The sequence below is a fragment of the Elgaria multicarinata genome, chromosome 4, assembly GCF_023053635.1.
Source record: "Elgaria multicarinata webbii isolate HBS135686 ecotype San Diego chromosome 4, rElgMul1.1.pri, whole genome shotgun sequence".
NCBI classification, from domain to species: domain Eukaryota; kingdom Metazoa; phylum Chordata; class Lepidosauria; order Squamata; family Anguidae; genus Elgaria; species Elgaria multicarinata.
This window is the reverse complement of record NC_086174.1, coordinates 125,088,479-125,097,365: the sequence shown is the minus strand read 5'-3', so window position 1 is coordinate 125,097,365 and position 8,887 is coordinate 125,088,479.

Below are 8,887 nucleotides of genomic sequence, written 5' to 3'. Positions count from 1 at the left end.
TTCACTCTTTGTTTGTTCTTGGCCCATGTGAATACTCTATGCAACAATGCGCATTTGTGTGACTTTGTTCTTTTTATATTCTTAGAACTCAGTAAAAAGCACTTACATTTTTCCAACAGAATAAAATTAAAAGAAATCTGTTATGTTTGTGCTTTTCATTTAACATTGCTTGGGACATCTGCCAAGCTAATATAGGCACTTCTCTGCACCCTGAAAAACCCAATTAGGAATTGTTCTGAGTTTGATTATCAGTCAGAAACATGCATACAGAATTATTCATTAGAGACCTACTGAGAGCAATGATAAAGCACCAGACAGCTGAATTATAGAGTCTGTCAGTATCCGCACTACAATTTTACATTTGCTTCATAAAGGATGACTAACGAAATCTCTAAGATGTAATTTGGTGCCCACTGGAACTATACTTCATTATGGCAGATATTGTTCTGACTCTGTTTAAGAGGCTGGTGAGTGTTTTATGACATGATATTGTGCACAAATGTAAACTACTAGGTTAAAAGTTACTTCACATGTGCACATCACACTGTGTTCAGGCAAATTTCTGGGCACAATGTAATATTATTTTTATTTATTTCATGTATGCAAGGAAGCCAAGGACTGGAGTTCCTGGCTGTGGGGGGAACCTCTTGCTGACAAAGATAGGAATTGTAAGGAAGAAAGAAGGAGAGAAAAACAGACACCAGTACCCCTATTTCATTTCAAAATGTATATTATTATTATTATTATTATTATTATTATTATTATTATTATTATTTCCCACCTTTTCCCAAATACTGGGACTCAAAGCATCTTTACAAATTAAAATATATACAGTTAAAACATAAATAGAAATATACAAAAGTTAAAATTATAATTAAACATGCTGCAATATTAAAACACTTAAAACATTTAAAAACATTTAAAATACAAATAATAATTTTTAAAAATCCAATGCAAAAGTCCAGACTATTCCCCAAAGCTTTTTGCCTGCCTCCAGAAACATAGCAATTTACACCCTGCTTTTCCTATAAATACGTACATCACTTACGAGGCAAAACTCTCACGGTGACATTCATCATCACAAAATAAAATACAGTAAAATCAATAAAATCCAGTCAAATACTGCCAAAATTAAAGGCAGCAGCACAAACACAATATACATTAGCGAAGGCTAAAATCATCAAGGCATTGGGCAACAAATGCTAAACAGGTCCAAAAAATAATAATGAGGATGAAAACAGCTTTAAAATGCAACTGGGTGGTAAAATAATGAATAAGACTAAAATGGTATTTGCCTGGCACTAAACAGCTAATAGGTGGACATCTCTGGGGAGGATATTCCACAACTGGGGCTACCACTGAAAAGGCCCATTCACAAATGACTACCTGCTGAATCTCAGGCCATGGCTAGACCAGGCCTATATCCTGGGATTGTCTCGAGATCATCCCTGTACATCCAAATGGCACACAGGAGATACAAGGAGCAGGCAGGGACAACCCCTCCATTTGCCTGGGATAATCCTTAGGTCTAGCTAAAGCCTCAGTATGTGAGGGAATCTGGAGCACGGCTTCTGATGTTGATCTCAGGACATGAGTAGGAAAAGATGGGAGGAAGCACTCTTTCAGATACTGTGGCCACACTTTGTGAAGGGCATTATAGGTTAAAACCAACACTTTGAATTGTACTTTCTGTGGAAAGCCCAAAGCAACTGAAAACAACCAAACACATGGCAATAATATTAAAAAGAGCAAAACACACAACATGTAAACCTACTCAACTCATGTTGAATGCTCAAAACAGTTAAATAATATCAGCATGGCACGAACAAATTCAGAAATATTTCACTTCAATAAACATAAAAATCAGGTAACTTGGAACAGCAGCAAATAAAAATACAACAAATATAAAACAGATTAAGAATCACTCAAATTCATCAAGAGCAGCCAGACTAGAATTCAACACACACAAAAAAAGAAAGATTATATTTAGCATCTCCCACATAAGCTCACACATCCAAATGATGTGGCCAGCTTCGTTCAGTGGCCAGCTGTCTGCCTCTCACTGAGATTAACTATCTCCTCTGACCTAGAGCATTTCCCAAGAGGTGTCATTCTCTGTCTGAGGAAAATAGGGTGGTGTCCTCACCCATGTGCTGTCCCTGAAAGTCTCTATGTGTTTGGCCATCTTCTGTGGGACTACTGCCACTGGGAGATCACCTGCGCTGACCCAAACATTCCACCTGCAAATGCCCTCACGTGAATAAATACCCTTCCCCAAGAAATTCCTACTGCATGTTGGATGGCAGCAGATGTCATGCTCTGCATGGGCAGGTCTCCCATGCTAGGCTGACGTTCCCACCAGACTTGGTGCTCTTCTTTCAGCAGTGGCAGCTGCTGTGTTCCAACCTCTAATTACAATGCACAGCCCAGTAGTCCCCAGGGTCCTTCAGCAACAGCTGATGTAGCTGGAGTCAGGACCCCACTTTCCCAGGCAGGTGGAAATGGGCCTAAGACAGAAACAGGGAACAGGCTTTGCAGGCCTCACACAGCTAGATGGTCTCGAGGCACTTTCATCAGCAGCAATAGGAGGCCACAAATACCTTGGAGGTCAGGACTAGACACTGGGCCTTGCTAGACGAGGCCTTAGCACGCTGTGAGGCCCGGTTTCCCTGCTGTGCGTCCAGATGACGCACAGGGGAATCCAGGCCCAGGCTGTGCTGAAGCCTCCCCTAACACGCCATAAGCGAAGTCACTTATGGCACGCCTTTTCCGCAGCCCCGGCCTGAGGCCGGGGCTGCAGAACATCTAGCAAGATCCGTGGCTTTTTGCGGCTACTCACTTACTCGCGAGTAGCCGGGAAAAGCCACAGACTGGGCACAGCGTCATATGAGCGCTGTGCCCATCGGGCTGGGGGGGGGGGGAAGGCCGGACCCGGCAGGAGAGGGGGGTAGAAGGCCGGGCACTGGGATGGCATCGGGGAGAGGGAGAGCGGGCACAGGCATGGCATCGGGGAGAGCAGCATGGGCATGGCATCGGGGAGAGCGGCATGGCATCAGGGAGAAAGAGAGCGGCACGGGCATGGTATCGGGGAGAGGGAGAGCGAGCACGGGCATGGCATCGGGGAGAGCGGCATGGACATGACATCGGGGAGAGCGGCATCGGGGAGAGGGAGAGCGGCACGGGCATGGTATCGGGGAGAGGGAGAGCGAGCACGGGCATGGCATCGGGGGAGAGCGGCATGGACATGACATCGGGGAGAGCGGCATCGGGGAGAGGGAGAGGGACACGGGCATGGCATCGGGGAGAGCGGCACGGGCATGGTATCGGGGAGAGGGAGGGCGTGCACAGGCATGGCATCGGGGAGAGAGGCACGGGCATGGCATCAGGGACAGGGAGGGAGGGCATGGTATCGGGGACAGGGAGGGCGGGCAGCACGGGCATCGGGGAGAGGGCGGGCGGGCGGGGAAAGAGTGACCAGGGAGGCATCGGGGATGGCAGGGGGGGGATCAGGAGCGAAGGGGGCTTAATTTTTTGAAAAAGGCACTTACCTTGTCCGGTGGCTTCGGGGCGCATGTGGCCCCTTTAACAAAACAAAACAAAACAAAACAAAATGGCCGACGCTGCAGGGCTTCCGTAGTCCCTGCGCATCGTGCATCTAGGAAGCAGGCACCGTCGCCCCGCCTCCCTGCCGGCTTATCCGGCATGGTCTAGCAAGGCCCACTGATAGCTAAGGGTTCATCTACACCAAGCAGATATTCCACTATGAAAGTGGTATGAAAGCGGTGTATAAAAGGCAGGAGCCACACTACTGCTTCATAGCAGCATTGAAGTGCACTGACAACTGTTGGGACCCATGATACATATCATATACTGCTTTCATACCACTTTCATAGTGTTATATCCTGCTTGGTGCAGGGCCCCAACAGTTGTCAGTGCACTTCAGTACCACTATAAAGTAGTAGTGTAGATCCTGCAGTGCACTTCAATACCGCTATAAAGCAGTAGTGTGGTTCCTGCCTTTTATATACCGCTTTCTTAGTGGAATATCCTGTTTGGTGTAGATGAGCCCTTAGAGATCTTGCATCCCAAAGTCAATTCACTCATATAAAGGTTTACCTTTAGAGCAGGTGCAGCCCAAGATAATTTTCTGCCCTGGTGCATAATACTCAAGTTAGGGTGGCCATGTGTCCTCATTTACAGATGACAGTCCTCTATTTGGAGGGCTGCCATAGGACCATCCTGTATTTAAAGGACTGTCCAGTTCTGGTTCAAGGGTAAAGATCCATGAAAACTGCTCTTTAACAATTAAGAGTTAAAAACTGCTCTTTAACAACCAGTGTAGGCCTGGCGCCTACTCTGTACTGCTTTCATCGCCAGCTGAAGACCTTTTTATTCTCTCAGTATTTTAACACTTAATTTTAACTTAAATTAAAATTTTACTGTTCTAACTCTGTATTTTAATCTTATATCAATTTTGTTGTGTGGTTTTATCCTGGTTGTGCTTTTTATACTGTATTTTGTATTTGTGCTTTTAACATGTTGGTTGTTTTATTATGGTTTTAACTTTTGTGAACCGCCCAGAGAACTTCGGCTATTAGGCGGTATAGAAATGTAAAAAGAAAGAAGAAGAGAATTAGCGCCTATAGAGCAAAGTGAACAGGCAGGCACACACGCTACCTATCACAGTCTCCCACACTATGGTCAGAGGAACTATATTTCTATTTAAATTATAATTGTTTCTAAATTTGCATCTATATATATAAATTAGCATATGCAAATTTCTTGCAAATCACTGTACCACCCTTCTTTTTTTGCCGATACATTTTCTCCTTTTTGGTGATTCATACTTCAGGCAGAAAATCTCCCTCTCTCATGAAAGCGTTTCGCACGTAATAATGTGCCCTAAGTCTAGACATATTGTGTGCTGGTTGTATGGTCCAATCAGGTTTGACCACACTCAAGACCCTGGTTCAGATTAAGTCCTGCTAACATGGTGGTAGCAAATAAATAAATGGAATTTTACCAGATCACAGTTTTATCCCATTTTAGCCTTCATTTTGTGCAAAGGTCCTTAACATGTTTTATGGCAGAACATTTATTGTACCAAAAGAAAACTGATGAAAGAACATGTTCCACAAGCGCCTCTGACATGATGCATTTAATAATTGTTATAATATTCTCTGACCGAGGGTTAAAAACCAAATCAGCACATTAGCAATAAAATGTGAAACATTATAAATGACGAGCCACTTTGAAGGATGTGCATGTAAAATGGCAGAAGGAGGCATTAAAATGCAAATATCCCCTGTATTGGATCTTATCCATCCCTGGGTCAAGAAACACTCGAAGGGACTTGCTGTTGCTCAACACACTACAGGCACTTGAGCTGGGGCGGATAATTCACTTAAGCGTCGGCTAAGTTGTAAGGGCAGAACTAGACATGACAGTAATCGTGTGAGCACAATTAACATGCACTTTGGGGTTATATAAATAGCACCTGTGGGAAAGCCTGAGCAGCCTTGGGAATATAGGGGTTGGGGAGAGGAGAGAGAGAGAGAGAAGTTTTAACTTTTTTTCCCCTGCCACAGTTCAAAGAAAAAATGCCTCTTGAAAGCTGCTATTTGTATTTCACCAATGGAAGTTTCCCTTCTGATTCAAATAGTAGCTTTGGAGGGGAGATTTCTTGGGCTCCCATAGAAGATGAGAAAGAGTTAAGCTCTCCCTTCCCCTCCTCACCCCCAAGGGCCTGAAGTGCCTCAGGTGTCCCCATGCCTACTATATATAACATCATCATCATCATCATTATTATTATTATTAATAATAATAATAAGTGCATTCACATCTGATTTGACCCTTCATTGAGAATTCTCAGTTCCTTTACTTTGTGACAACCAACCAATGAATGTAGGACTCAGAAAATCCTGTTCTCACCATTCAACAGCCAACTTGCAGTACGGGCTCCTCCCAGGTGGTCTGCCAAGGAGCCCCAAACTTTTTGGGTCAGTGGGCACATTTGGAATGTTGAGAGTGTATTGTGGACACTATTACAAAATGGCTGCCATTCAGGGCATCTTATTTGTTTATTTATTTATTTATTACATTTCTATAAACGCCCAATAGCCAGAGCTCTCTGGGTGGTTCTTTACCATTGATAAAATGTCTCCTATAGTGGATGTGGCTGGTCACAATACACCTATTTCCCAGAAGGCAAACTGGTGAAACTAAAAGAAAAGTAACTTGCCCAAAAACCTAAGGACAAGGGAGTGGTGGGGTCTGAGCCCCAAAATACAAAACCACTGCTTTGAACCCAAATAAAGATTGTGCTGGCCAGTTTAAAAATACCATTTAAAAAAAAATCTGAAGGGATAACATTTAAAAAAAATAAGAGGGCAGGGATCCTGGCAGGTGTCAAGAGACATATCTGCACGCACATTGGTGCACCACGTTGGAGATCTCAGGTTCCCACAGTTACCATTACGATTGAAAAGATGCTGTCCTGAAGCAGCTTCTATACAACAAAGGCAAGGTGAGAATGAGGCCTCAGGAGTTGCTACTTATATTATTTTAAATCCTGTGTGTGGTTGCTGTGTGGTTGTGTGCTGTGTGTGTGGTTGCTGTGAAGCATATTACTAAGCAAAGCCAAGGAGATGCTCAATGATAATATGGATGCATGCATAAACAACTGCATCCAGTCCTTCCCTTTCCTCACTCTTTTTACTATGGGATTCCCTCGGGCCTCAGACACGCACTCGCCATGCAGAGTTGGTGGCCATGCGGCATTCCTAGCTGCAGGACTGTAGCCCGTGTGTGGTTGTAACTCCTGCCCTTCCATCTAAAAATTGATTCCAGAGAGATTCACAATGCAACACTTATCTACATCTATATAGATATAGATAGTACCTAAATACTTTTTGCCCAATAACTAATTAATATTCAAGCACAGTGTCTGTTTTCAAAATGTTTCTATTCTAATCTAGAGAGCTGTCCACTCCGCAGAACCATCTGTCATTTCTTTCTCCTTTCATAACCAGAAACATGCACCCACATACACCCACCTTCAAAGCACTGAGAAGAAGTTAGAGTTATTCTGAGTATATAGGAAGCCTCTTATTCACCCGCCCATAAATATAGCCAGCGTTCATATGTTATGTCACGTAAACTCAAAAATACTGGAAAGGAAACCACAAAAAATCATTAGCTGCCAATTCAAGCCAAAATAAGACACTCTGATGTGATCTACAGAAATGGCTCCAATTGAACAGATTTTAACAACTGCTGTCCCTTTACGATTGCTTCTTGGTTACGGACAGGTTTTAACAAGTGCTTGATCATATGTAATAGAAATGAGGGGGTGTAGCTCAGTGAGACAGAGCACATGCTTGACATGCAGAAGGTCACAGGTCCGACCCCCAGCTTCTCCAGGAAGGGCAAAGAAAGAATCTGCCTGAAACCCTGGATTACCATTGCTGACAGTTTGTGTTGATACGTAATAGTGGGCTGGATGGACTCATTAGAAGGCAACTTCCTATGTACCTATGTTCCAAGCACCGGAAGGGAGCAAACACTTTGAAAGCATAACTGATCAGGAACTTCTCCTGTGCAAGACTCCATGACATGAATGAAAGTCATGGAAGAGGTCATTAGTAGCTTGGAGGTGCATGCCTAAAAAAATCCCTCTAAACATAGGGAAGGCAGGGCTGGCTCCAGGTTTGGGTGTTTAATAATAATAATAATAATAATAATAATAATAATAATAATAATAATAATAAATATTTCTTACCCACCTCTCTGCTTGGATTGAGGTGGGGAACAACAGCAAATATAAAACACATAAAAACTGATTTAAAACATACTATACATGATTAAAACATCCTTAAAACATCCTAAAAACATTCTAAAATTCCACTGGATAGGCCTGCCGGAATAGATCAGTCTTTATTGCTTTTTTAAATGCTAAAAACTGTCAAGTTGACGAACCTTAGCAAAATACTTTTTGCGTGGCCCCTCCTAGCTTGGTGGCCCCAGGCCAACTCACTTGGCAATAGTAGGCATCTGCCTGTGGCTGGGAGCCATCATTTAAGTTCCCCCCAGTGTCCCACTGCCCATTAGAGGCATGATGGGAAATGAAAAAGGTGGCTCCCAAAATCAACTGTTTTTAAAACTGGGTTGGTGGGAGAGAACACAGGTCAGGGGTTGGCACAGCTGGTGTGATATGACACCAGCAGCCTTGTCCAACGTTTTCATTGCTGCTGACACAAGGCCTGATGGGAAAAATCACATGGGGGAACCTCAGGTTGTAGGCGCAGATCCAGTGCACAGCAGTCTCTTTCATTTTCATCACTATTGAAAAATGCCCTTTGCCCATCCCGTTCTGAACACTGTGGTCTGTATTCATGTACAGTGTGGTTCTCACAGATGTCCTATGCCCAATCCCATACACAGGAGGGTTCACACGAGAAAGCAAGCAGTTGGTTCACTGTGTGAGCCAGCTCCTATCTCAACTTACTACATTATCAACCAAAATGGCTTCTTGGAAATTCATTAATTGCAACCGCTGGATTGAGCCTCCTGGTGGGGCAGATCCTGCTGCGTGTCTTCACAATTGCTGTGCATGTCTTGATTAGGCCTTCTGTGACACTCCTGGCAGACTCCAGAGTACAAACTGTAGCTGAATCTTGGCCGGCTGACATGCATGTAATGCTGAAGCCACTGCTAGTTTGGAAAGAGTCTGGGAATAGAAAGCACAAGAGGATTCTTTGTAGCCTGCGTGGAAAAGGTATGGCGTTGTAATGAAATCCACAAGCCCTGCCCCTTGAATCCTTCCAATTTTGGCCAAAGTGTGTCCCCTTTAAAAGGCACCCACCCACCCTGATTTAGTGGGGTGAAG